The following is a 6,480-nucleotide window of genomic DNA, read 5'->3' on the forward strand; positions in this document are numbered from 1 at the left end:
CGTTAACACAGGACATAAAAAACAAAGGCATACCTATTTAGTTCCAAGTTTTCCAGCAGGACAGCGGCTGCGCGTTCATCCTTCTCTACTTCTCTGACTCTCCACATTTATTAGAATTTGCTTTTGCGCTGATTTGTCTATGGCTCTGATTTTTCCTATCTCTGATCCAAGATACCAGTGTTCCATCTTTTGGAAAGTTTGGTGCCTCATTCTAGTGCCTCCTTCTGCCTCTGGGCTGCATTTCCACCGTGGCTGACTCCTTCCCTGAACACCTCAACGTGCTTGGCTTCTGTGACTGCACCCTTAATTTTAGGTTCTCCCGCTCCACGACCTGTTGGGCTTTCTCTTGTGTCAGTTGTCCCCTGGAAGTTCTCTGGGGTTAACTTTCCTTCGGAGAATAATATCTCCCCACGTCCCTAAGAAAAGGCAGTAATTCTATAGCCACAAAAACAAGGAAATGCCTTGGAGTGTTTTAAGCTTTTTCCATTGGTCGATGGCGGTGTGGACACACATCTGACAGCATTTGTTCTCGATAGCATTTAAGGAAGAGCATTGAAAGCTGGGCATGGTGGCACACTCTTGTACTCCCATTACTCGGGGAGGCTAGACAGGAGGATCGCAGGTTCAAGGCTAGCCTCGGTAGTTTAGCAAGGCCCTTTGCAACTTAGTTAGTACCTGTTTAAAAAAATAAAAATAAAAATAAAAAAGACTGGGGACTGGGGAGATAATTCAGAGGGAGAATGCTCCTGGGTTCAATACCTGGTACCAAAAACGAAAGGAAGAACAACAACAACCAAAAAAGTTGGACATGAAGGCACGTGCTAGTAATCCTAGCACTTCGGAGGCTGAGACAGGGGGATCGCAGGTTTGAAGCCAGACTCAGCAACTTAATGAGACCTGTTTCCAAATAAAAAATAAAAAAAATTGTGCTGGGGGTGTAGTTTGGAGACAGAATGCCTCTGGGTTCAATCCCCAGAAACACACGCATGCGTGCATGCGCGCGCGCACACCCACACACACCCACACACACACACCCACACACACACCCCATTGAAGAGTTTATCATTAGAAACAGACTTCTTGCCGGGCGAGGTGGTGCACACTTGTAATCCCCGCGCTTGGGAGGCAGAGACAGGAGCATCGCGCAGGTTCGAAGCCAGCTGCGTGCGCTGGCTTAGGAGACCCTGTTTCCAAATTAAAATGTAAAAAATAGGTCTGGGAGTGTAGCCCGGAGGTAGAAGGGCTTCCAGGAACCCCAGTACCACACACACAAAAAAAAGAAAAAAGAAAGAAAGAAAGAAAGAAAGAAAGAAAGAAAGAAAGAAAGAAAGAGAAACAGACTTCTTTACACAACTGTTTTTATTTATAGTTGCACCTTGGTGGGGCTGAGGGTGGATGACATGGTGTTTTCAGTGCCTTGCTTGTGTGACCTAGTCCTCACTCTGGGGACGTGGGCGAGTGGCGTCTGAGGAGCCCTGGTGCCGTGGACATTCGTGCTCGTGGTCTGAGAGCCCGGGCTCCTGTACGGCCCTTCGCTTGCTTCATAGTCGCCCGTGGGCATGATGGTTAACACCACATCTATGGGGCCTGGTGACCCTGCATCCCACGTCAAGGTGGCGCTTGTCACTAGAACTTGCCGACCATGGGCCTCTTGACTGCCGGCACTGGCTGAGATGCAGCAGACCTGGTGGGTTTTACATGCTTCTAGCAGGGCTTCTCCGTTCCTGCACCGTGTCCTGCAATGCCCCAATTTGTTCCGGCATTTTTTTTCACCACTGTAGGCTAAATCAGCAAAGGAAAGACAACTAAATTTAGGTTTCTGGTGTTCTCAATTTTATTATTTTTGAACTATGTTCTCGATAATTATGGCTGTAAGGTTCCCATTTAGGCCTGGTTAAAAACATGTTTCTCAAAATATCTGTTAGAAACACATATATGTCTGTTTTTTTCTTTTTGTTTGTTTTTTGTTTTGGTACTGAGGATTGAACTCAGGAGACTTTTACTTCTGAATGACACCACCAACCTTTAAAAACAATTTTTTTGGGTGTGTGTAGTACTGGAGAATGAACACAGGGATATTCTACCTTTGGGCTATAGTCCCAGCCTTGTTTTAGTTTTCAGTTTGAAACAGTTTAAGTTGTTGAGTACCTTGCTAAGTTGCTGAGATTGGCTCTTGACCCTATGATTCTGTCTCAGCCTCTCAAATTGGATTGTAGCATGTGTCTTAATTTTTTTTTTTTAAACAAGGTCTTGCTAGGTTGCTGAGTCTGGGCTCAAAAGTGACCCTTTGATCTCAGTTTCTCAGGTACTGGGATCACAGGGGTCACCATGCCTGGCCCTGATTTATTATTAATTACAACTGGAGAATTTCTCAGAATTCTGAAAGTTGGTAATTTCTGTTGGTAATATCCTAAATAGATATATAAAGGAAGACATAATGGAATAAATCGAAAAAAAAACCTTACCTTTAACCTGACCATTGTACTTCTAGGAATCTGTCCTATATAAATCTTTGCCCCAGTACATACATGTATTTGTACAAGTATATTTACTGATGTGTTGTTGAAAAATTAGGAAATGTTCCAGTTACTATGCATAAATTAATGGACTTTTTTCTACAGTAAAACTTCACAAATTTACAAAGAACGAGGAAAATCTTTAGGTGAAGATCTGGACTGACAGCCACAAACTATTAAACAAAAGGAAAATGCTGCATAACCGTGGATATGGTGTGTTGACTTTTTCATGAAACATAAATATTGAGATTGATTTTTTTTATGTGAGTTTGATGACACATTGAAATGCACCTTAGAAGATATCTGGGAAAGTGGAGAACAGGCCCTTCTCAGCAGCAGTCACAAAGGTCTGGTCATGACCCGTGTCTTTTTTTAAACAATGATTATTAAAGCTTAGGCTGTCATTGTAGAAGGGAAAAGAAAAAGTCAGTTTGATTTTCCACATAACAGCTTTGCGGGTAGTTTCTGATTTACCAAATTTCAGAACATGAAAGGGAAAAAAAACTTCATTTAAAGCTATGGAAAAACATTTAGGGCCAAGAAAACAAAAGGAAGTAGACTTTGGGAATCCTTTCAAAAGCTGGTGGAGGTTATTCCACTGCACATGCACAAATGTATCTATTTGAACCTCATTATGACATATAATTACAATGCACCAAAAAAATACATTAGAAATGTTGGCACGAGGCAGAAAGAGCACCGAAGCTCCCCCCTGTTTCCTTAGGTGTCAACTTGGAACATAACACCAAGACAACTCTGGACCTGAGGGTTGTCCCTGTCAAGGATAACTTGTCTACCCAGGTTCTACCCCTAAGAAGGACATAGTCTCAACATGGAACTGTAGAATAAGTTGGTGAGCCAGAGCCTAGCAGACCTTCCTTTTTGTAGCACCCTGGGTTCTGATTACCTGGGATCACGTGGGGTAGGAATGCAAAGACTGGAAGAGCCAGCAGCAGAAATCTCATGGTCCTTGGGAAGCTGATCCAAGAGTCCAGAACAGTGTGTGCAGCCTGAGTCCCTCGAGAGTTATTTATTGGCCTCTCTGCAATGGTGGGGTAAGGGGTAGAGGGATGGGCACCGAACCAGACAGATACATAAAAACGTAGCCATGTGGAACGTCAGTCTATTGGCTGTTGCAATGTGAGTATCTAATAGAGGCACAGGGTGATAGGCAGACAGTATAAGTCACAGGCTTGGAGGAAGTGCTTGGAGATATGGAGGAGGACTCATATGCTAGGACATCTTCTCTGCTCCCCCCAGCCTCTCAGCTGGGGCCACCCCTCACCAGCAGTCCTGCTCGCTCCAGCTACACATGTCTTGATCTATCACTTCACCTGTACGTCTCACTGTGCTGAATTGTGAGATTTTTAAGATTAGGGGGAAAGCCTCTCATGTTTGAATCCCCAAGGCACAAAGCACATTCTCAGAGAAGGTTTGTGGGAATAAAGGTAATGAGCACATGTCTATATATATGGGCCACATCTCTTACCTCCATATGCCTCCACAGGGAAAGTGACTTCCTGTTACTATCAAGTTGACTTGCTGCAGAGGTTGGGGGGTGATTTCTAATATGACTCCAAGAGGACACGAGCAGCTCCTACCTAACGTCATCAGGAAAGGCTCAGGGAATGCAGATCAGGACTATACCGAGATTCCATTCAAATGTCTAAATGCAGTTAGAACGGCAACCATAAAAATACAAACAATATATAATACAAAAAATATGAATGCTGGTGAGGCTGTGGGAAGTTTAGGAACCCTTATACATCAGCGATGGGATTGCAAATTAGTACTGCTGCTATGGAGATTAGTATGGAGGTTCCTCAGAAGACTGGAAATAGAACCACCATATGACCCAGATAGAATACCATTCCTCAGCATCTTTCCAAATAAATTGAAATCAGGATAATATAGTGGTAGTAAAAAATTTTAAAATCTCTGCTGATTTATTCAATGACTCACTCTTTGTTTACATGGGTGGTTTTTATAATATCCACATTTTCTCTTGATTTCTGTTGATCATCCCATAATGATCTGATAAGGTGCAAGAAATTATTTTGATTTTTAAAATTTGTATATACTTGATTTTTGGCCAAGTAAATGATCTAGTTTGGAAAATGTTCTATGTGCTGATGAAGAAATTGTGTATTTTGAAGCTGTTGTAGAAAATATTCCATTGATGTCTCTTAAGTCCACTTGATTTATAGGATAATTTAACTCTGATGTTTGTTTATTGATTTTTTTTACACTGGGGATTGAACCCAGGGGCATCTTACCATTGAGCCACACCCCCAGCCCTATTTTAGTTTTCACCTAGTGAAAACTAAACAGGGTCTCATGAGACCCTGTTTGACAAGGTCTGAAACAGGGTCTCACTAGGTGGTTGAAAGTCTTACTACTTGCTGAGGATGCCCTCGAACCTGCAATCCTCCTGTCTCAGCCTCCCAAGTACTGGAATTACAGGAGTGTGCCGCCATGCTTGGATTCTTATTGATTTTTTAAAATTTTGATGATCTATCTATAGGTGAGAGTGGAGTATTAAAGCCACCCAAATTATTGTACTGGGGGCTTATCTTTCTATTTATGTCTAGTGTTTGTCATCACATTTAGTGCTCCTATATATGGTGCATTTACCTACCATCTCCATTAGCAAGTCCTTTCAGTTATGCCTGTCCCTCCAAAAGCATTTGCGTGCTTTCTTTCCACTGTGACTATTCTGGTCAGGGCACCTTGGGACAGCTTCCTGATTGATCTTTCTGTTTCCACTTCTTATGTTTTGAATAAAACCAGGCTCCTGATCGTGGCCTGTCTGACACTCTCTATAAAGGCTCCGTTTGCCTCCTGAGCCTCTTTCATACCACTTTCTCTTCTCCTCCAGCCACTTTTCCCCCCTTGAATTCTTCAGCTGTGCCATTCTTTCTATCCTGGAGCAGAAACTGAATGCTTGTCAAATATGTATGCCCTTGTCTGCCCCATTCCTTAGCTTGTCTTTTAGAGAGTGGCAGATTGACAGGGTGCTGGCTGATAGGACTCTTATAATTAAGTGCCATGAATCAATTCTAGGTCTGGCATTAAAACACATGCTATATGGTCACCTAGTTCTCTTTCCTCTTGCTAGGGGTCTGGGGTCCCTCTGTTCCATATGATATACCTGGGGGTTGAGCGTGGGCCACTGGATCCACATTGGGTTAGTGAAGGACAAATGGACAACGCATTGTACGCCGCTCACTGTGTTACGCAATGTGTTTCCAAGAAGAAAACCCTCATGTTCTTTCTGGTTGAGGCTTTGTACTCTTTGACCATTATCTTTCTATTCCTCCTGTGCCCTCAGCCTCTGAAAAACTCTACTGTGTTCTCTACGCTGAGTTCAACTGTTTTAGATTCCACATGTAAGTGAGATCATGTAGTATTGGTCTTCCTGTGCCTGTCTTGTTTTACTTAGCATAATGGTCTCTAGTTCTATCCATGTTGTCACAAATGACCAAATATCTTTCTTTTTTAAGGTTGAGTGACATTTCATTGCATGTGTATATAATACATTTTCTTAATTTGTTCATCCATTGATGGACACATCGATTGATTTCCTGCCTTAGCTATGGCGAATAATGCTGCTATAAACACAGGCATATAGCTATGTCTTCAACATACTGACTTCAAATCACTTGAATATATAACCAAAAGTGGGATTGCTGGATCAAGTGGCGGTTCCATTTTTAATGTTTTGAGGAACCTACATACAGTTTTTTGTAATGGCTATACTAATTTACATTCCTACTGACAGTATACAAAGGCTCTTCCCCACCCCTTTTCATATCCTCAACAATTTTTATATTTCCTTTTTTTGTTATTCTGGGGATTGAATCCAGGGGCATTCTACCTTTGAGCTACATACCCAGCCCTATTTTATTTCTTATTTGAAAACAGTATCTTTCTCAGTTGCTCAGAGTGTTAAGTTGCTGAGGCT

Source organism: Muscardinus avellanarius (genome assembly GCF_963383645.1).
Source record: "Muscardinus avellanarius genome assembly, chromosome: 19".
Taxonomy (NCBI): Eukaryota; Metazoa; Chordata; class Mammalia; order Rodentia; family Gliridae; genus Muscardinus; species Muscardinus avellanarius.